This window comes from Numida meleagris, chromosome 4 (genome assembly GCF_002078875.1).
Source record: "Numida meleagris isolate 19003 breed g44 Domestic line chromosome 4, NumMel1.0, whole genome shotgun sequence".
Taxonomy (NCBI): domain Eukaryota; kingdom Metazoa; phylum Chordata; class Aves; order Galliformes; family Numididae; genus Numida; species Numida meleagris.
The window spans coordinates 2342338-2366635 of record NC_034412.1 but is presented as its reverse complement, the minus strand read 5'-3'; the positions used below and the strand labels follow the sequence as shown (position 1 = coordinate 2366635).

Sequence of the window (24298 nt, the reverse complement as noted above, 5' to 3'; positions counted from 1 at the left end):
AGGCCTCCACTTAACACTGGCAAGAATCAGCTTAAGAAAAAGCACTGCATGAGTTTGGTCCTAACCTTATACTAATGTATGCACACACAGCCTGAGCCTGCTCATCTTCCCTGCTGCTGCAGGAGAAAGCACGTACCATTTGAAACTAACAAAACACATGTGAATTCCAATAGCATCTCTTCCTGCACTACGCAAGAAATGCATAACTTCAAATGAAAATATATTTATTTTGAATGAATACCACATCAGAAAAACTGAAGATGCTCGTGAGCAAAAGCTGCCAAAGCGACTCAGCAGAACAAGTTGGCAGTGGTGACAAAAAGCCAAAAGGGATGGTTTGGCAATCATCAAGTACTAAGATGCTGCAGTTTGGTACCCATAAGTGAGAGCTTTAAGTTTGTATTCAGGGAGGAAGCAATGAAACAAGGGCAAATGGGGGATTTGGGGGCTGAACATCCCCTGCTGTCCCCTGTTGGAGGGCTTGTACTAAGTGCCGTCCTGCTGGAGCCCTGACTGAAGGCAGATGCTGTCTCGGGCATCATGCTAAGTACTGCTTTTAGTCAGCTCTGCTGAGTGGAAAAGGTCACCTTTGGTTTTCTTTTAAACAATTGTTAAGCAGCAAGTGAACGGTTGTGACTGCACCGAATTCCCTGGAAGGAGAAAACCGGAGCTCTCGCCATGGGGAAGCACTGGAGCTAAAAGCTGCTGCAGGCTTTCTCACTGCAACTTGTTTTGATTTTATTTTGCCAGTCAAAAGCAAGCTCTTTAGGGGGAGAAAAATAATAATAAGCAATAGCAACAACATATTACCGCAGGTGGCTCTGAGCAAGGAGTGCAGGAGCCAGCTACACGTAATTTCTTGCGGGGCTTTCAAGAACCATTTGTTGATTTTGACTCCTATGCTCCAACTGCAACCTCAGAAGAGGACTCTGAAAGGACAAGTTTCTGTTTCCAAAAGCCATAGCAAAGTGATTTTCGCATGAGGAATGAATTAACTTCAAAGACAAGGAAAAGCCAAAGGGGACACAGAACTAGGTGAAGGTTTTCAACTCCTAAAGGATTGAAAGGGATTCAGAAAAGAAGAGGAAAAATGCCCAAATCCTACAACAGCTCAAGCAACAGTTGTAAGATATGCAAGCCCATGATTCCGACCGAAAATCAAAGCAAGCGTGAAATATCACTCAGGAAGTTCTTTTATACCTGTGCTCTGATCATGCCACAAGTTTACTGACAGTCAAATGATACCTTTGTTTGAATGCACCAGCTTCCCTCCAGCTGCTCGCAGCCTGTTGCTAGTGCAGCTCGGTATGGAAGCAAGAAGAGGATCTGAAGATTAATAACATCCAGATAAGATAAACAGATAACTCATCTGTGACCACAATTATAAAAGCACCCATAGGAGCAGTTTTAGTAACTTTGACATAAATCATTTTAATGAAAATTCATGGTGTGGACGGCAGCTCTGTGAAAAGAAAATTAAGCAGCTTTGCAATCTGACTTCTATTAATAGTTGTACTATGTATATTCATTATAGGATTGAACTGGAGTTGAAACCCACCAGTATGCTAAGAAGTTCTCATTCAGGAACCTAAGGAATATTTATATATGGGAAATAAAACGGAAATTAGCCAGGAGATGCACGCTGGCATTTTCATAGCTAGACCAAAATCAAGCCACTTTATCTGTGACGCAGAAGTGCCACCTTGTGATTGAACATCGCAATTCAGGAAGCATTTGGGGTACAAAGTATTTGAGCTCCAGCTGCCTCCCCCTTCAAAAGTATCCTCAGCCTTTGGAGAAAAAGTTTGAAGGTAAAACAGTGATTCTTTTCCATGAAACTTATCAAATTGGTGGCACAGGGTTCCAGATCGCACCATGAAACCCATAAAGGTTTTTGGTCTTTGGGGGCTCTTGTGTTTAATCAAACTTCCAAATTAGGACTACATCCTCTATTCACCACTCGATTATTCAGCAAATAATCATTAATTACCATTACCATGTTAAAAAAAAAAAAAAAGCAATTCTGAATAATCCTTTCCGTATCATCCCTGAACATCACACGGTTATGAGTGGGAAGGAATAGTCCTACTTCAGAAAAGAACTCTAAGAGGATGCTGATGTGGACAAACAGAGAACTTAAGGATTCTATTCCTGGCACAAATTATCACAAATTTCACAAAAAGCTCAAGAAAGGTCCCTGTGTGCATTACCATGTGTTTTATTGAGAATTCCCTTTCCGTATGAAGACCATGAAATCCCAAGGAAGCGTTACATGCTTGTGAAGGAAATCCCGCAGAACTTCTCACTCCAGCAGCCTTGGCACTAAGCTTACACGAGAAGATGCACAGCACATCTGGATTTTACAATTTTCTTGGACAAAAGTCGACAGCTCTGCCCAATTTCAAGTAACTGCATAAATGAATTAATACAAAAAGTAGTCACAATAAGTGAGATGCATGATGGGAAAAGGGAAATAAGGATAGTTTAGAAGAGATGACAAAGAAGTAACTAATAAGAATTTTACGCCCTTACTTTCTTTTGAAAGTAACTTCTCTTCCCCATACAACAAATATTTCATTTTTAAGGTTTTTTACTGGAAGAAGCATACCAGAAGGTAGCCATACATAAAGAGAAGTAGAATGAATTGGCACCCAAAAAAAACAAAAATAAGAGAGAACTTTGAATAAAGTCAACTTTGATTAACTTGACTTTGGACATGCAGTCACAATCTAGAATTTCAAACGGATTGGAGAACACATGAAATATCAAAGGGTTTGAATCATCTCAGTGAGATATTTCTGGTAAAAATGGACTCTATCTGCAGCTCCTCTTTTTTTCACTGAAGATAGTACTCATAAAACGTCCTTGCAACCGATGATCCATCTGTATCATCTCTTAAAATAAAAGAAGATAAAAGAATGAAGGGAAAAAAAAACAAAAAACTAAATGTATCTAGCACCAATCCCTTGCCTGGTTTATGGCAAATTTAATATTGGTGTGCTTTCAGCTTTCCCAGTCATCTCCACGCAATTCACTACTTGGTTTTGCATCTTTTACTCCTGAAAAAGGTGCAGCCTGGACACCATTCCCATGCTGTCCACGACAGCTAACACTCTGGGACAGAAGGAGACTAGCCTTGATCTCTCCATCGCTATTGGCTAGCTCTAGAGCCAAGCTCACCCATGCTCATCAGGAATCCTCTGTCCCTTCTGTAGCAATACACTGCAGAGCCAGGACCTCATTCAAGGCCTGCTGTGTACACCAGAAAGGTTCCTGCTCATCTCCCTGGAAATTGAATCAGACTCATCGGTAGTTTTAAAAGTCAACTTGCATAAGCAAATAAGTGAGTAACCTGGAAACACCGAGCATAATGACTTCAATAGGCTACGCATTCGGTGTGACACTAGTGCTACGTTTGATGGATGCTTCCTGACTGTCAGATTTTAAATAGTATGGTATTTAAATTATTTCTATCAAATAATTGAGTGCTAATTTGATAAGTCTATTTTGTTAAAACCAAATTAAACACCTGTACAAGCCCATAAAAACTCAAAGTAATGCAATTACCATCTCTGTCTTTATATAAAGGCATGCTATTTCCATGGCTTTCAAATGTATCCTTTCATGTATTAAAATAGACATGCTCAGGTAGCTACATTTCTTTTTTCTTTTTGCTTCTTGTTTTGTACCCAAATCTATGGCCAGCGTGCAATCTATTGCACATCATTATCCTAATGAATTAAGTATTTATTTTATTCTTGAGGGTTCAAAATAGCATCCAAGTGCTTTGTAAATACACATCTGTTTTACAACACAGCTGTGTGATGAGCAGATACTATATAAAGAGCCAAAGCAGGGAGACATTGAGGTCACAAGTACCTATGAATTTTGGGTGCCAGATGGAGCCAGATGACACAAACCTGCTAGGATATTTGGTACTTTACATAATCCTCAGCACTGCTTGAATCTCTAGAAGGGCTGTTTAATGGCAAGTATTCCACTGGTATGGACAACAAAGGGATCCCATCAAAAAGGAGAACACCACTGCATACGCAGAAAGAGTCCAACAGCAGTATGTCCTTATTTTTTAACTTTGAACTTTGGTGATAAGTCTGAATCAGAGTGTTCTGAGTATGACTCGTCAATAATTCCTTGAGCCAGAGCAAGCAAGAAAAAAAAAATATATAAAAAAATATGTAAATAAATATTTAAGAAGAAATCAACAGAAAAATTCAGTTTAATTTATAACTCCTATTAATGGGGTTTGGAACTTGGATCTGTGATGCAGACGTCTGAGCTCCAAACAAGCAACACCAGCCAGCGCTCACTGGCAGTTCTGTTGCCAGAGGGAAAATAACAACAGGACACAAATCTGATTTCTAGTCACAGCTCCTGAGGTCAACTAGAGCAAAGGGCTTTTCTGCTCATTTTCTCCATTTATGTTCCCCATACTGGCTGACCCATCTCAGCCTCATCCTCCAATTCCTTTCCTATGGTACTGGCCAGATCAGCTCCCCCAGCCTTTCACTTCCCCCATTCCATCTCCTGCTCCAGTGCTCTTCAGCAGAGCTGCTAGTACGTGCCCTACCCTTTCCCAGGTCCCCTCATTCATTCAGTTTCAAACTCACCTTAAGCTTGGGTCTTTTTCCAAATTCATACTACAGTTTTTTCAAAAGGGTTATGCTTTGGTAAAACAGCAGGGATTTTCAAACAAGGGCAGAACAAAACAAAGACCATTTCTTGCTAAAAGAAAAAATTAACTTCTTTTCCCAAAAGCATGAGAACACAGGAGGTTTTGTTCTGTTTGATTTCTATAGAAATTTTGCTTAGTAGGAAAAAACATGTTTTTTCATTGCCATCCTCAGAGGAGGCTGAAGTTTTACTAAGAGTTTCCAGCAGATATGAACCACAGCCACTTTTTGCTCAATAATCCCAGAGTGCTGACCATAATTCCCCATCTACTCCTCATCCTCAGTGACAGAGGCCATCTGACAACCAGATGTAATGTTTTCTTTTTTGGCTGGAGAACATTGGTTAGCAAATCTGCCTTCAAAAAGAGCTCCAGAGGACACCTTTGAAGGGAGCTTTTCAGAAGCACTGAGCAGCAGTTACAGCTGAACTGTGCGATTCATGACAATTAAGTTGCACCTGTGTACAAGGCAATTAGCAACTAAAATGCTCCATCAATCAGAGATCAGAGTGCTAACCTCTATTACATCTTCACAAACTTCATAGAAAGGGGTTGAGATACCGACAACGCATTCTTAGTTTTCTCTCTTATGCAGAAGCAGAGTCTAAAGCTCAGTCTATTATTGCAGGTCATGTGTTCCCCCCTTCAGTTCTGTCAACAAGTGCTGATAGCTGTGTCGTTTCCAGAAATCTAGGCTCTTATCTCAGCATGTGTGTGCTGATCTGGAAATTCATCACTTTCCATTTCATAATGTCTGACAGCCAGGAGTAAGATCACTTTACTTCGAGTGCCGGGTGTTCCAGGTCGCTGCAAATACACACAGGTACAGAAGCCTGGTAATTTTCATTCAAAAGTGGCCAAAAATGACACAGATGTGGTTAAACTTCATTTTGCCACCCCTGCCATAGACAACATCCAATAGTAGACTTCAGGCTACTTTTAGAAGAATACAGAAAAACCCCAGTGTAAATAAGTTAAATAAATTTTAGTTATAAGGACACTTTTCTTCAGGGATCCAGAACTGCCGGAGCTGCATTTTGATAGATGTTTTAGTTTTATATTTACCCTAAACTTACATCATCATCACAAAGAAACATCCTGGAGAAGCAGAGCAAAGGAAGCTATTTTAAATACCCAGAGTGGTACAATTAATTAGGGTTCTGAACAGAAGCAGATTCATCCTTCCTATGCCACACTCATCCAAAACTGCCTGGTAATAAAACATAATGATGGTTGGACTCAGTGATCTCAAAGGTCTTTTCCAACCTAAATGGTTCTGTGATTCTGTGATAACATGCATTAGTGCAGGTATTCAAGGATACTGCTGGGGTCACTTGGGTGAATGACAGAATGACTGGTTTATATGGTATATAGAGAGATACTCCGTTTTGAATCAAAACCCTAAAGAGCAAAGACTACATGCTAATTAATCCAGAGATCACAGCAACACAACTGGAAATGTGATTTCTGAAAAGCAAGAGATAGTAATTTTAACTTGCCAATATGGATAAACTTATATGTATAAAAACTCAGTATTGATGCTACTTCATTTCAGCAGAGCTGGAAATTTCTGGCAGAAGATGAGAGAAGTCTTTCCCCATCGTACAGACACATAATAACCAAAATCTACCTACCCCTTGTGACTTCTTCCTGTTCTGTGTTTTATGACTCCACAGACACAGCACTAAGTTGGTCAATTGAGCACAGACTCAGTGGGAAGGAAAAAAAAAGTAATGGAAAATATGATAAATACAGCCAATTTCTATTTTTATGCATGTTAAAGTTCAGGCTGCTTCATAACTATACGATCAGAAGGCATATAAATGAGCAGACTACAAGGAACAAGCTTCCACTCTAACACAGATCGATGTGATACAGACAGCCCAAATATTGCAGCCACCATCAAGCTGGGCATAAGAATAGACCAGTAACTCTCTTCAACCATTAGTGCCTATTTGCAAAGCTCACTGGAGTATAACATAGACAATGCTGAAGCTGACATAAAGCTTGCAAGTGAGTTGAAGAAGGAAAGAATCAGAAGAGTAATTGATTATAAGTATCCCATATGGATTTTTCCTTTTTTTTAAACTGAGAATTTTTATGGGCGTTGCTGAGCTTTAAATACAGAGAAGCAAGAAATATCTCCCCTATCGTTTCTTTAATGAAAATCTAAAACCAACATTGTTCCAGAATTAAATAGAACCAATACCTAAAAGCAATACCATCAGAAGCATTACTTTATATCATTTGTGCTTTTTAGATCTTCCCACATAACTTTTCCAGGCAGCACAACGCCCGGCCTTGCAGCACTGCTGCTATTTCAGGCTGCAGCTCTCCAGTGGAGACTGCCTCTCGTATCAAATGGCATGGGCAGTCAGAGACAAAGTGATTTTGATGTACAGGCTCCCTGCACAGGTACGACAGCCGCAGTTTTGGAAACTGCTGCTCCTTAGTGCTCGTTACTGATCCAGCACTGCCACTGGCTCCTCATCCAGCATGCTGGATGGCACAAAATATACATGCTTCACTGTCCCCAGTTTAAAATATAGTAATTCCAAGCAGCTCTTACTTCTAAGTAGATCATAAAATCTTTCAGGTTGGAAAAGGGCACTGAAATCACCAAGCCCATCACCGCCACATCCACTAAACCATATCCCTCAGTGCCACTACCCCAGATATAACCCCAGCGACTCTAGTTTGTGGTTCAAAACCTAGAAAACCCTCTGACCTTGCTATCTTCTGCAAAGATTCATGCACGAAGATCTGCCCAACGCCAGTGCACCAGAAGGACGGCTGTAATCCCACAGTGCCAATCAGCTTTATGAGTGCCATCAGAAGCAACTTGGAAAAGCCTCCAGAGCTGAAGAAAAGGCAGCTCTGAGAGGTATTCAATGAGAGCAACAGATAACACAAAGGACAGTGTGTAATAGAAGCAGTATCTTGTTAACCATGCTTAATTAGTAGTCAGGTTAGCCTACATTTATTCACTCTGATTAGATCATTAGCTGAGTGTTTGCATAAAGAAATATTGAAATTTCTGCAAGTCAGAGGGCAAAGGGAAATTGTTTGCAGGCTTCCCCCTCCCAAAAAAGATGCGAATGATCTCTGACCTCCAATTACACTTTTCTGAAACCCAGCACAAAAGCCAAGGGCTTGGGAGAGATGATTGCTTCACTACAGTTCATTACATATTCCTCTCCAAAAAAAAAAACCACAATGGGAAACATAATAAAGCTGTGATATTTGGAATTCAATCATTTTAATGTAGCTGTTACAACTTCAGCAGGTCAGCGTGCAGCGTAATAAATACAAATGACAGAGCCAGCAGAAAACAGGGGTCTGATGTTATCACCATCTCCTCGCTATTATCTCAATTGTATCATTTTGCATATAAAGATTAACAGTCCTACAAACAGCGACTCCACAAAGCTCATTAAAGAATGAGGAACCAAGCATCCGGAAACACTCGCGCCGTGGTACCGAATGCAGGCAGGGCTGTAATCGACACCGAAAGTAGAGCAGGTTCTAAATGTTCAGTCATGGCAATTATTAGATCTGATCTTTACTAGATGATTTGCCATAATGGTAGGGAAACTATGAGAACAGATGAATCATGGAGCAAGGTGCGTAGATTTGGTATTATTTTTTAAGAAATAAACAGAGACCCCTTCTGTATATTTTGGTAGAAGGGTCATGCAGAATTACACCCTTCTAATGTTCAGGACACAGGTATATCGATATTTTTTAATGTAATTATAGTATAATCAGTATAAATTCTGCATGCGTTATTAGCTGGAAAAAAGTAATTCTGTTTTCCGCACCATTACTGAACAAATTACTTGTTAGCATATAAGGAATTCGTTCAAATTTTTATCTGCATCTCAACTAAATTTCATTACCGTGCTCTCTAAGCTATCACTTTTAATGATGAAAAAAAATCTACAGACTGTGGCTATGAGATAACCAAGAGATGTTACGGGAAAAAAAATAAAATCTACTTTAAGCAGAAATTTAAAGGAAAAAGCCTCAAGTCTTGACAGCCAGAAAAATGAATTTCTCTGTCCTTGGGATCGTGGGGCTTTACAAGCTCTTTGCAAAATCCAAACGCTGCAAACTATTAGGGTTCAGCCACTGTGTCTTCACTCTTCTTGTTTCCTAGAACTGATTTGCCTGGGTTAAAGTTCTGGTCTTTCCTACGGACCATAATTTTGGGCACAGACTACATATATTAAGTCTGGGGCTATCATCAAGAGTCAGCATTTGCCCAATGACACTACAAAGCAGTGTTCAGTACAACCAGCTACTTTCTGTTTGGAAAGGCAGAAGTCTCAGATGGCCTCCATTCATTCCAATTATCGCCTCTTTGTTTGAAATGGCAATCAATGGAAACACAGGTGATCCGTTAGCTGCATTGAACCTGGCACTACAAAACGATAGCCCACACACGCAGCTTCACAGAAAGTGCTCAACCAGAACAATCCTTCTGCTGCATCCTCCCCTTCGGTCATGAGAACCAAGCATCCAGAGGTACCCTGACGTGTGACAACCACCCATGTTCACAGAAATCTTCATTTTTTGGGATATTAGGCCAAATTCTGTGGAAAAAAAAACTGGATATTTTCCCATGTAGCACTTCATGCACCACAGAAGACATAACTCTGTATCAAAGTGACCTAAATGTTATCGACCACAGATGTACTCCAAGTCACATCTAATCTCCAATCAAAACAAATCTCTCCAAGAGCTTTATAATTGATCAGTCGAGGTCCCATGGGGGTCTCGTGAAGGTCCCGGCAGCGGAGATCAATTCCGGTCTATTCTAGAGCTGTAACAAACCCGTAAGATCATTCTCTCAGCCAGTACACATCTCCAGCTCCACACACTGAAGCCTCTGAAACAAACGAATGGAGCAATAGGGTCAGCTCCGTCTCACTCGCACCCTTAGAGAGGAGAGACCTGAACAACCGTATGGGAAAAAAGTAAGATTTTATTTGATGTACTCATCTTGCTGACCTTTGCAGCCTCACCCATAAGTAAACACATGAATTTCAAAAAATTACAACATTAAGAGAGTAGTAGAGAAATTCCTTGCTGATGTCATCCCCACTTCAAAGAGCTCCAAGAAGAGCACCACTGGGAGAACTAATTGAGAGCTGAATGCTGAAGGACTTAAGCATCCCTAGACCACCATGATCACACTGCAAAGCCACAAAAGGTCTCTGCAGGAGGGACCTAGGATGGGATGGAGTACAGGTACAGGTAGGTTTGTAATGAAACAAGTAAAAACGATCCTAAAACCTGCCATGTTATTTCGTGGAGGTTTTCCCATTGACTTTATGGTAAAGGAAACACCTTCATCCTATAAGGATGTAGTTTCAACCACCCACAGAGCTGTTAGAGCATGTCTAATCTTTAATCTTCCCATGTTGAAAAATCTTTTAAAAGACAAAACAAAACAAAACCAGCAATGCCAGCACAGCAGGTCCAGGTGTTTCCTGGGTATGAAACTAAATCTTTAATATTCTGCATAAGAAATAAGTTGTGACAACCTCTGCTAAGCTCCTGCAGAGCCCTCTCGACATGGATGATACCAGCAAGGTCGCTGCTACTGCTGGCCCAGTGCTTTCAAACGAGATTTGTCCTTTGTTCAGAGGGAGAAGTGACATGGAGCTTTTGCTGCTTTGCTTGCTTCGATTGTCTTTTCTGCTCAGAAAATTAAATTTCATGAAGTTCGTTCTTATAGATTGAACACTTTGTGCTAAACAAATGGTTATAGTCTTTCTGGTGCTTTCAATAAATTAGAACGAGATGTTCAAGCCAATATTGAACTGACACAAATTAGATTTACCAAGCAAAATTTTCCAGAAATATCATCTTGTTGAACAAGTACTGTATTTTGCACCTGTTAGAAAATGTTTATTGCTTTATTTCATTAGCATGTCCTGTCAAGCTTTAATTTTAAATTGCTCAGCAGAAGAAGAAAAGGCATTTTGCTAAAGGAACTAACTTTTAATGATAAGAAACATCAGCCCACACGGAATAGAATACGTGTGTCTTTAGGGGACATTTTTTGTTAGCTGTTTGAAGAACAGTTTTCCAAATGATTCAGATAGCTGAAATACACAAACCTACCACTGGACTCTATTTTAATGCAACTTGTCAAGACTGAATCATTTTCATTAAAATAATAATAATAACCTATTTTAAGCTACATTGATTTTTCAGTTCTTTTTTGCTGTGACAAGAATTTCCTAACACAAGGTGTGGTTTTTGCTAAAGTTCATTTAAAGGAAAGCTAAAAGCAGAGGAATCAAAATATGTTTGTTTAGGCTGTTGCTATATGTCTTTGTTAAAATGTTCGTCTGCTCATAATGTCCCCTAAAAGGAGGGAAATACATCTCCCCAGAAAGTGCAGTTGACTTTGGTACTTTCTGCCAGCTGAAAGCATAGCCCCTCTGTTTAAATGTGAAAATAGGGAAAAAAAGAAAATCCGCACTAAAGTTCCAACACGAAAAACACTTGTACTTAATCAGCGTACTATAGACTGATGATGCTCCCATGCACCAGTGATGGTCATGGTCAACCACTGAAAAACAAGCCTGCTCCCCACGAGTGATGAAAATATTACCAAAAGCCATCATTAACTCATAAGGTTTTGATTTCACTGACAGCAGCACATCAAGCAAGTTTTACTTCTTGCTGTTAATTTTGATAATTAACTTTTGGAACTTCTTTAAAGCACAGCCAGATCTACCTCTGACACAGCATTCTCCAGGTTGTCATTCATTTGCTGACATTAAAGCTAATTGGCAGCACTTTGAAAAAAATCTTAAATATGCTCCTTACAAAAGCCCTTTAGATACATGCTCTTAACAGCACGCAATGAACTCCATGCTAGGCAACTACCAGATGTTTTAGTATAAATAATATAAACTACATCCCTAACAAGCTGCTCAGGCAGGACAGGTCTCATGTGCAAAAACGAAATTACATTATGTTCTTTCCATGTTTTCCAGCCTTGAATGCACTGAATCTAGTCAAGCTTTTCAAAGATAGTAATGAGAGACGGGGAAAAAAAAAAAAAGCTCCCAAGCTAGAGATGTTTGTCATGAAGTGCTTCTTCGGAGATACTTTGATTCCTTATTATTGCCTTTAGACGACATTCAGACACAAAACACCAATGCCTAAAATCAGAACCCCACAATCATATAGCAGGTGACTTATATATTCCTTCCCAACAATTGCTCTTCTATAGTTTTCATACTGAGTGTTTCAATGGGCAGAGCAGCACATACTTTTAAAGCCACACTGTTTTATACGTACTCTGATTTGGAATGTTTAATCAAGTAACCAGCGATGTCCAAAGTCAGAAGGAAGGGAAGAGAGCCTCTTTCCATTCTTTAGCTTTAAAAAGCCCCATGCTGAGCATAGTGCCAGCAGCACACTTGTAAGTACCATTTAAACCACGATTTTCATAAATGATCCCTTTCGTACCAGGAGAGAGAGTGCAAAGAAAAAGCATTTGCAAGAAGTAGTAGCAATTTCTTATATTTTCTAACTACAGTTCAATCACGGCTTGCCTTGACAAGTGGACTGAGCACTGAGCTTTCTGCAGTCCACCATTCAGCCAGCCCAGCGCTGGAGTTGATAAAATAAAAAAAAACACAGCTGTAGTCTTCAATCCTTATCTGACATCCACGCATATGGCACTTGGTTTTGCAGTGTCCAGACCGATAAGGACTGATAGTAAAACAAGGGCTGTGCCTGGCTGCAGGATATACGAGCTATTGAGTGCGTTTGCTCCCAGCCATCATGAAGCATCCTTCCCAGGGCACAGTTAGCACCATCATGAGGCACCAGCAGTTGCATTTTCATCGAGTGCCGGGATGTATTTTGAGACCTATGACACAGGTCTAACATTACCTTAGTCAATGGTGTCTTCTCTGATTTGTCAATTGATTGTTGATACACTGTCTGCAAAGAGTTCAATCATTGAGAGAGGAACACGCAGGCAAAGTGAATGCGTTTTCCTCCAGAGGGAGCAGAAGACATACTGCAGGTCCTTTCAAGTGCTCTTCGGAGCTCTTTGGAAGGTAGATTGCTTAATTTAATGTTCAAACAAATGATACAGTCTGAAAGGCCTTCGTGTGTTCAGATAATACTTTCTCAGAAATTTAATTCTCTAATTTCATTAGGTACCGCATCAGCCGGTGCAGTTTTCAGGGACACATTTAGAGGGCAACTCGTCTGAGTGTAATTTTAAAGAAACGAATTTGACACAGTGTCAATCTACTGCCAAGCTGCATGGCATCTCCTAGGAAAACAATTGAATTTCGGAACGCAGCCTGCTTGTTTTAATCTCCCCAATCTCACTGGGATAAAGTTACTCTTTTACATAAGCAGCAAATATATTCGATGTTTGATGATGTGCAACTTAAAATTTGTCCTTCACCAAGGAAAATGACTCAAGGCTTTCAAAAATGAAGACTAAAAGCTCAACCATTATCTCTCTCAGTTTTCAAACCATTTGCAATGAAGGTTCAAGCTAGCCACTGCCATCTTAAATTTGATTCAGCTCCTTAATTTTATAAAGCACTTAATGTGATAAAACATCCTTCCAGAAGAGGCTACCCAGCCCTCCCAAACACCGAAAACCCAACCACACATCATCCTCCGGTGGTGAGCAGGGATGAAAATCCCAGTGCTCCAGTAATAAAACCAATGAGTTTCCAAACTTTGCTGATAAGGAAAGATTCAAGTTAGTACAGTGCAAATCTAGATGTAAAAACAGAAGCACACAGCCACCTGAAAGCCTAGAACAAGTGTTCTGTCTCTTTTTATGGCAGGACACAGATCCAGATGGAGGCGTTCCTCAGTGAAGGAAAAGATGTCATCTACAAGTGCCTCACACAAGAACTGAAACACATCATCCTTTTCTGATGAACTTACAGGAGAATCGGAGGACTTTGAGAAGTAGCAGCTAATGCTTCAGGCCTCTACCAGATTATAAGGAAGCAGAGCTTCCCATTAATTCTCCAAGTATTTCTCAAACAGATAATACAACTAAATCACTTTGTTTTTTCCAGTGCATATTTTTCCTTCAGCTGACAAACCCTGCAGGAGCACCACAGATAAGAATCTGCAACAGTTTCAAAAATAGCTACTTTCTGGAGATGGGAAAAAATTCCTTTTGTTGTCAAGGGATGTGATCAAGTGCAGGTACAGAAGCACTTCATCCTTATGGCTCCCAGAGGAGAGCTCACACAATGTCCTTCAAAATTTTGCCAAGAAATTTTAACCCAGTGGCCACCAATACATTATTTCTATAAGAGTGCACAGCTTAAAAGTCACACCTACCCACAGCTCATCCCCAAACACGTAGAGGTGATCTTATCTCCAGGTAAATGTTCCAAAGGAATAACTCAACTTCTGAGATGCACTTTTTCAGGAGCCTGAAAGCGGGAGCAAGGAGACCACAGAACATCGATGAAGGAGATCCCTATGGGTTTGTTGGCTCTATCATTTTTCAATTGTCTGCAGACGTTGAGGACTTGTCCAATTAGGTGTGGGGAATGAGAGGTAAACAAAACAGCAATAAATGCCATTTCCAGACTTCAGGCTCAAATGGGGCAGCACAAAGGGCAGTGCATGCTGAGTTTGGGAAGTAGGTAAAAGAAATTTAGAAAAAGTATGTTACACAAGGAGTCTATAAAGATTTAAATCCTACTTCTGACTTCAGCAAGTCTGGATGCAGGGAGGTCATGGCTTGATGTTATTTTGATGATGGAGAAGAATTTTCTACCTAGCTCATCCAAGTTTTAATCAGTCTTCTAGCTCTGCAAACAAGTCAGTTTATATTTGTAACCCCAGAAATATACTATTAATATCATTTTCTGTTCTGAGAGTCATTTAATCTGTCCAAAGCAAGGAACAGAGCACAAAGACCAGCACTCAAGCACCTGCCATACAGACTTGGTTTTAGGGCACAAAATCCCAACAGTTCAGTTGTACAGAGGGGTAACGAGGCTCAAGTGACAGTTGTAGGTGGATAGCAAAAATGTTTCTGCCAACTTCTCTCCCCTTCCTGTGAAGGAAATCTCCCAGCTCTCAGGGACTTCAATGGCAGAAGTTACACTCCAGCTGAGCACTTAGTTCAAGATTGTATTTCATTAAAGCACTCCAATAAGGAGTAGTTAGCCTTACAGTGAGTTACTGGAGCAACCTGAAAAGGTTAAAAGAGACCACGATCCCTCCTTATACTTTGTTTCTTCCCTAGCGCTTATTACCCCACTCGTTCTTGAGGTTAACTGCCATCATATTTAGAAACTGTGACTCAGCCTTCTCTCTGCAAGCCAGCAACGAAGCACTGTCCCTAAGGCAGCTCGCAAGCACCACGCTTCATTCATTTGCGCCCAAATTACAAAATCCTCACTGCATATATAAGGATGCATGACAAAAAGGACAAAGCCCTTGCTGGGTATTGTTTGACATGCACAACTGTGCATTCCTCCCCGGACCTCAGAGCAGTGAGGAGAGTCACTTCTGTGACATGGCCTTGGAAGCTGCATGCTCAGCCTCTTCCAGGAACTAGCGCAGCTTTCCTGGGGATGCCAGGAAGAACCAGCAGGTCTGGGGCTCGGGTGCAGCCGGGACAATGCGGAACCATCTGTTACAGCTCATCCTTTGCTGTATGAAATGGATGAGAGAAGATATTAATACTAAGAGCCCTGTGGGATAGGGTGCATCGCAAATCCCCATGACAGAATGCTCATTGCATATTGTTTCCAGCTCTGTAATTATCTGATAAAGCTATTAACCATACCCCCGAGAAGCTATAAAGCACTAATATTTCCCACCAAAGCAATCTGAATCATAGCTAAGTATTAGTCAGCAGCTGGATGTTACTTTGGGAAAAGAAAAAAAAGAAAATTATATTGGGAGAGTCACTGCCTTGCACTTCGGAGAAACTTAAGGTTGACAACAGGAGGTCGAATCTGCTGTGCACAGTGCTGCTGAGAAAGAACTAGTGCACAGCATTTTTTCCTTAGAAGAACTTAGTGCAGGTGAATAAGCAAATGGAGAGAAAACTTTGGTCTCAGCATTTGGGTTGAGGGAGGAGGGCACCAGCGGCTCCAAGGAGGATGGTATCCTGCAGTGGGGCAGTGGAGCGGGGGAGGGCACTCGCTAATCAACAATTATACTAGGAAATGGGAAAAATACTAATTTCACACTGGAAACCTGAAAAATGGTGCACTGTAATGACGGAGGTCCCTAAATTAACTGGTGCTGCACAAGTCACCCAATCCACGTGCAAAAGTGGGTGTCCCAGGCCGTACTTGCCTCCTGCTTGCAGTGAAATCTCATTGGGAAAACAATCATAACTGAGCTGCTTTGGACTCATCCCACAGTAAAAAGTCAGCAACGCAAAAGAATTCCAAGTGTAGATATCGGATCCCTATGCACCAACTACCTCAGAAACACAGAATCACCAAGGTCGGAAAAGACCTCTAAGATCAACCAGTCCAACTGTCCACCTATCACCAATATTTCCCACTAAACCATGTCAGTTAATAAATAACAGGAAGTTACTGATGAGACAAAAGTTAAATTCGGAACTCAGGTCAATTCAGAAGTGATCAACACTCTCATAGAAAACAGGCCAATGTCACTTGAGTAAAACTCATTTCTAGGAAGTTTCCAGATGTCAGGAAGATCCTGCTCATTGGAGACTTATCAAGCCCGTGTACTGACAGCAGCTGCAGCAGGGTCCTTGCAGTCAGCACGAGCACCACGTTGTTGGGAAGATGGGTTTGCAGCAGTTCCCAGACTGTATACCTGCTCCTGTAATCCACACATCGTACAATGAGGCTGACATAAGAAGTGCTGGGAACGAGTACCTTTACTCACAGCGGGTGCGTTGCTGTCTTCCAGTGAATCGTCCAGGGGTGAGCCATTCCCAAAGACAGCTCCCAGAAAAACAAGCAGACCAATGGGAAACACCCATGGGTCAGCCATGTTTTATCTTCAGTTTAGAACGTTCTAATATTAACAGAGCTGCAAATATACATTTCCTTCCTCGCCTTCAGAAGGGAGTAAATAAAAGGGGTGACATTGAGCCTTATTTACCAGCGAGAGCAATTTCAATTCTCCTCTCCATCCTTTTTATCTCAGTTTCTTTCTTCGCATTTATATTTACTCCCTATTTTGTCATCACAACAATACACCAATGTGTAATTAATGTGCCACTGAGGGTTTTCAGGATCATTATTCTGTAGGCTCCAATAAATAAAGAAATATAAAATTAAAAAAGAGCTGTAAAGGACATTGTAAGGGATCAGCAAGTCCACCTCCAGTCCCAAGGCACAACTACACCTGCACCCACTGATACAGCTTCCTTATGACCCACAAGGACTGAAAAGCAGACTTGTCCTCACCATTGCCAACAATCTTCACTGCAATAAGAATTCTGGATTTTATCTTACTTTTTACATCTCTCCCTGGCAAATTTAAAGGGGTTCCCACACCAGCACACTGCTCTGCCCCACTGCACATAGGTCCAGCCAGGCAGCACACTGGAAAACACAATTGCGAATTCATACTACAACATTCTGAGCTATAACATCTCTACTTGGATTCTGTAATTTCATAGATGGAGATATCACAACCATTCTCACTGAGGGCCTAACCTACAGCCTTTCAGAGTCTCTATTGCCTTCAAATGGCTTTGGATCACCTCCCAAAGAAAAAAAACAACAACAAAATAAATTACAAATTGTCTCATTAACTTCTCCAAATGTGTTTTGAACAACTTCCAGAAAAATAAATGAAAAAAACTATACAAGCACTCCAAGAACACAACTCAAGGAGAGGCATGGAAAAGTAATAATAATATACACACACACACAGATGTACACACTTCCCAGACTGTTTCCAAAATGATGCAAGATGAAATAGAATTACATATTGCAAATGACTCTTACAGTCAGGGAGAACAGACCCTGCCATAAGGCTGCCCTTCGATCCTTGTATGCCTCCATCATTTTCATCCTCTCTTTACTATTCGGTTGCATCACGTGCAAAGCATTCACACAGTCATTGTCAGAAATAACCACGCTTCTCCCCATCTGCACTTGCTCTAAGCTGAGCAGAAAGAAAGGACATAAACCCACACCACTGGCAAAACGGTTACATCAACAGATGTGAATTCTGATTTACACAGCCATATTTCTTCCCTACAATCTTTGTTGCACCAAGAGTATGTGGACTTGCATAAAGTTTTCTTCTAATCAAGCACATTTGAAAAACTCTTACAAGATATACACACGAAAAAACAAGCCTATGGTGGGCACCCCGTTCCAGGTGTCTCCAGGTGGAAGTAGGGATTATAAGTGCCTTTCAGAACCATACCTTAGGCTTTAGAAATCTAGGTTTGGGGCACAGCAAAACCTCTGCACAGGTGATGGACTCCTACTGGCATTTTAACTCCACCATAGGTCTATCATAGGTTAATGCAGACCTGCTTACTATGGCTTACTATAATTAATGCTGCTGTCCTGGTCACTTCCTGCTCACTGCTGAATTGAAAGCTTCTGCTGGGTGGTGATTATGAAGCATGATTGCCTTTGTAATTCTAATATCTGCTTTCCTCAATTTACAACTCTCCCACCAAATAAAACCAAGGAATAGATAGAAAGCTCATTAGCATAACAAAATTAAAATTATTAAAATGATCCACAATATCATCCTGCTGGGTTTTCATCAAATAAAGCTTTGTTCTGCAACCATTTCACTGTTTGAGAAACAGATTGCTGACAGCTTCACGTCGCAGCTTGCCAGAGTTCAGAGGTGGTATCAGCATTCATTTTTCACTTAAGTTGTTTTGATAGATGGAGTCACTGACCACACGATTTTGGGGGAGAAGCAGCACAAACGCAACCAAAGCCAACACGTAGCCATAGTTTTCTATGCTCTGAAGAGTACGATTTTAAAAATTTTGCAGTATAACACTTGGAATAGCAAATACATTTATAAAATATGCAGCAATTACTCCGATTTCACCCAGTCTGGTCTTGTGAAGGCTGGAGGCCAAAGACATGACCAAACACACTTCTGAAGGAAAGACATACTCTCGGTCAGAGCCCCCTTACCAATCCAGGCTCCAAGAAGCCCTCTGCAGTGTCAAGGCTATTGCTACAAGAAGGTTATAAACGCAGAAAGCAACAAAAGCTGAGACATGTTTTGAAGTGGCTAACAGTTTGTGGGTTTTTTCTTGCACTCCCTTAAAACAATATTAAATCTCTTTGTTTAAGCAGACTGGAAACGATGAGATAAAACCTACCAAACATAAAAATAAAAAAGTGGCAGTGCGGTATTCAGTTTGTCATTTTCCTGAAAGTTAATGAGATCTTATGCCAGGAATGAATGATACAGGATAGAGAAGAGATACCCCATGTCCCACAGAGAACTCTGGCTGCATTCACCAGGTGTTTTGCAGTGCTATCTTTAAATTATATACTAAAAGAAGGGGCAAGACTAGCTGAAGGCTGCTCTGCTGTGAAGTCATTCCAAGTGGCAGCAGTAGGGCAGAGAGAGGAGATGGGCAGGGGACAGCACTCAAGGAGCATCTTCCCTTGCCCTGCCTCCCATGGATCCATAAACCCCTCAAGGAATTTGGTACAATATTCAGTGGTTTCTAAGTTACAGGCCTCCATGGTGACCCCACAACCAACCAACCACTTCCCCTCACTTCAAGAAGGTAAAAAATAAAATAAAACTGAAAAAATAAAGCAAGGTATAAAAGAAAGGCAAGACTTCAGTCATATCCAGAGAGATTCCAACTTAAAACGATAGAGACAATTGTACATTTGATCTGATCAAAGCACTCACTGAAATTTTTATCAGAAGACCCAAGGCGGCACGCTGCCATTTATTGGAGTGAGCCAGCTCCTCCACACCAGGTGAGGAACCCAGAAGCAATTTGTAAACCACATCAGAGAATGAGTTGAAAAACCCAGAGCACATGTTTCACGTTTGCCCGGTCCTGGTCTCAATGGCTGTTGATCTGGTTAACATACAGCAATTGAGCCATAAGACAAATACAGCTTAAGAAGAAAAACACCTTTTTGAAAAGCACAGTACAGAAAGCTTTGGAGAAGGATTTCAGACATTTCAGCATATAATCACTGCTTCTTTTTTTTCTTGTTCCTTGCATGGAGCTTACTCACACTCTGTGGTCTACAAATTAAACAATCATAACCATGATAGCTGCACGCTAATGATAATTATTTATTTTTTCCAGCGTGCTTCACCATGGAAGGCCCCCGACGTGCAGCCAGCTGTCCCATGGAAAGGCATGCAGAGCCCAGCATGCCACAGCATGGAGGTGCCAGCAGGACCTGGGACAGAGACCAGCTCCCAGGCAGAAGGGGACAAGCAGCCATTGCATAGCCGGAGAGGGCACCAATAGGACTTGGGAACATAACCTTCAAATTTTGTTCTTCTTCAAACTCTGTGAACTTTCAGCTTCCAAATCCTCCAGAAAACCAGCTTTCATTCCTTTTCTGTCTCTTGTTCTCTCTGGTTTTCCGAAGGTGAAATGGAGCTAACGTTTATTCAGACAGGCACCCATTAGAAACTCATTTAAATAGCTTCTGATAGCCCAGAACTTTTAACAGTGTTATCAGAGTACCGCCACTCTGCACAACTTGCAAATAGCTTCTAGGCATGTATTTCAATTTACATTTGTCTTTGACAAAAGATGCATCCATCAGCCACGTTTTAAGGCTGCATCATACATCTCACTTGCTTCTACCCAATGGCACTCCTCATGTATGCTCTGAGGGAATCTCTTTTGCCATGCTTAAGAAAAGAACCCATAAATTCACTAAATGTAAGTCATCAAATACAAAAGCAAAACTATGTAACCTAAGGTGAATGGGACTTCAGGGAATTTCTAACTGCTTCTCAGGACTTCTGGATAGAACAACCGTATGGATCATGCCATGACAAATTACTGGGACTTTCTGTATGCACGTCACCTAATTCTAACATTGAGCCATTTTATTTTACAATTTCAGTTTTAATTCAATCATTCTTCCCCTCTCCTCACGCATCCTGTGTCCTCTTGGGACTTTTTAAAAATAGTGCATGTATTTAAGCCAGATTCGCACAAAAATACCACATATAAATCTAGGCCAACAATAAATAATGACTAGCTTCTCCCAGTTGCTAGAACCGGAATTACATGGAGTAAATGGAGAACCCTTCTCACCTGCAGAAAGGCAGGGGAAGTCTCAGCTCCTCCTGGACACGAGGGCCAGGCACTCATCAGCACCTACCCACCTCCCTGCAAACACTCCTCTTTCCCATTTATCCTCCAGAGAAAGGGACTTCCTATTGTCAAAAAGGGTTCATTTGATTTACCACCAAGTGGCTAACAGCTATTTGCAGAGGCTGATGGATATACGCAAAGCCACAGCTCAGCAGAGGGGGATTTGGGGCAGGATCTCTTGTGCATTTGCCCAACATTTTCTTTCATTTTCCATCCAAATTGAAAAATGTTGTTCTAAGTTTAGCTGTAAAGCTCCTTTTTCTCAAAGGAACAAGGAATGTTCTGTTCGCTTGACAGAAAGCCCTGTGCTAGGGGTGAGCAGCAGGTTGCTTGCAGCCAGCAGGAGAAGAAAAGGAGATGGGGAAGGGCCCTGAGAGCCCAGTGCCCAGAAGAGAAGAGGTCAAGGGGAGGAAAAGAGATAGGTCAGTGTCACCAGAGCCAGATTTTAGCCACACTGGAAAAAGTTAAAAAAAAAACCTTAAAAATATCAAGAAAAAATCTGCCTCCACAAAAGTTGACATCCAATCACAGTCTAATAGAAGACACCAAATAGGGAACAGTGAATAAGCATGTGTATTTTTATATTGCTAATGTTACAATTCTGTGTTGTGGTCATACATATTAATAAAGGGAGTATTTATTATCAACATACTGGATTTTTTTTTTCCAGGGCTTTCTACAAAGTGGGATTGTTTAAATTTGCTCCACTCAGCAGGGGTGAAATGGGATTTTAAAAGTATCTGTAATGACACAGAGATGGAAGGAGTAACCAGGGGAAGAAAAGTTGTTCTCCTGGTTACTTTCTTGATAAATTCTGGCTTCATCATAGCCTATCACTTGACTTCAGAGTGTATTGAGGAACTAATATAAGGCCTAGCAAAACGCATTTCAGCTACATCGCATCCTGAAAATGAATACTTTGTACATGCAGAGAGTGAACACAGGGATACAGACAACATTCTCTGTAGATGACATATTTTAGTAGGTTTTTTTTTCCCCCAACTTCAAATCTAATTGCATTAATAGCAACTTAAAAGCTACGCAAGAACATAACACAATAACACAAGGATGTTAAACTTTTCTTGTCAGAACACTTCTTCACAAAGAAAACCCTTTGGAAGAAACTCTTCAGAAGTAATTGTTACAAAGGAAATTCACTCAACTTTTAAGAGTTTTCTTTTATGGAGTTTCTATAGCTTGTTTTGGGAACTCAGAAGACTAATGGAGGTCAAATGTCAAAGACTTCTACTCAATTTCAAATTTCTCATTTAATTCTGATTTCTTGCATTCCTCTTGTATTTCTTGGAACAGACCCTCAAGATACAATGAGAGTAACATGGGAAGTAAGATGATTATTACTGAGTTAAAAATGTAAGAACAAATTCTGAGACACCAAGCATCCAGAGAGGCTCGAAGTTAATACAGAGACTCCATGCAGCCACAGAACTCAACTTTCCAATGTAAGTTACTCCAGTAACATACACTCAATAATAATGCAAACCATTATATTTCACTTCAGAAATGCTTTGCTGATGTTATACAGTATGCTGCAAAACGCTCTTACTTATGGCCCAGCATTAATCACCAGAAACTCAAACAAGTAAAAAGAAAATAGTAACACACTTTCTCCATTAGGAAGTCTAAAGGAAAATCTCACAATCGTATCACATCAGAAAATGCACTGCTGGACACTCGGACACAGCTGTCTTATTTAAATACAACCATAGATGCTTGCGCTTGGCTCAGATCTCCTGCTTGCCTGGCTACCTTGCACACAATCATGCAATTCACAGGCAGTATTTCCCCTGCTTTAACAGATTTTTCCAGTGTCTAGCCAGCTCTACAAACTGAAGTTCAGCTAAACTGATAGCAGCATCTGTTAAAACTCGCCCTTCCTTCTCCTTGCAGCAAGCTCAAGGAAGATGCTATCCACAAACCACGTGCATCACGTACCCAACGTTCTCCCAGCTTCATACTCCAATGGATCAAAAGTTTTCGACATCAAAAGCTTGTTAGCAATGCCCTGCTCACCAGCCAATTTTCGGAGAGTTCAGCATATGTCTAATCAAAAGATCATCCATATAAATCAGTCTTTCCCTTTTAATTGTAACATCTCAGAGGGCCTTTCTAATAAATATTTTAAATTCATTAAACAAGTTTCATAAAAGTACCACCTTGGGCCTTTTAAACACCTCAGAATTTAAAACACAAGCCCAGCTTGGTGCTAAAGCCTCCTTGTGTTTAATGTCAGCATCTCCCCATGCTGACATTTGAGACTGTGCTCAGTGCAAGTCTGCTTTGTCACTCATGGCTGCCTGCACCTATGAAGCAAATGATACAGAGGCAATGAGTTGTCTGTACTTCCAGACCATCTTGGTCATTCAGATAGCTTAGCACACTGACTATGCCAAACGTCTCATGCAGATTCAGATATCACAGTGGTGGGCACAGGGCATCATGGATGTGCTGGAGTTGCTGCAGAAAGGGTTTGGAAGGGCTGCAGAGAATAGTGGGGATCAGGGACAACAGCACAGGATGCTCCTTCAAGGCCTAAGGATACACAATACGTTCTCAGAAAGAACTACGTGTGGATGATTTCATAACTCTTGCTCCAGAACCTGGGCATCACACCAAGGCTCTGTACATAAGGGAAAGCAACTCCGATAGCATCCCCAAAAAACTGATCATAAGGAGGTCCTGGAGCCGCCTTGGCCCGAGACTGTGTCAACAATAATGGGAAAAAAAACCCTCAGATTTCAGGGGCCAGGACTCACACCAGATTTTCTTCCTGTTCTGAGGCCATAACATTCACACAAGAGTCATGCCTTTCCTTTCTAATAGCAGAGCTTAATACTCAAGGTCTCAAGAACAAAGCGTTATGTACTTCATATCTCCCTACCATCTGTGAAGCACTTAGAAATTGACAGGTAGGCATCACATTTTATATAAAATCTTGGAAGTGATATATCTCCACAACAGTTTCAAAACAAACAGAAGTCTTTACAAACCATTGCACATTGCTCAGCCAGGTTCTCACACTTCCTTGTTTCTGCTGTCCTGCTTACTTTATGATTACATTTCAGAATAAGATGCTTAAGTAGAAATGATAATTAATGCAAAATATTCTCCTCAAGGTAGCAAATAATTAGTCAAAATGTCTTCGTGGAAAACAACCCAAAACTATTACTATTACAGAACTAAAGATCAAACTCTGAAGTTTGAATAAATATCCAAAGCAACTGCTTTACCATACACAAGAGATTACTGGAAAAGACACT

General features: G+C 40.8%; 1 long non-coding RNA gene across 1 annotated transcript in view; it reads right to left on the bottom strand.

Annotated features, from left to right (window-relative positions):
* The window catches only part of LOC110398692, a 54625-nt gene that overhangs the window by 16244 nt on the left and 14083 nt on the right, over positions 1 to 24298 (bottom strand). The gene's annotated exons all lie outside the window — the stretch shown is intronic.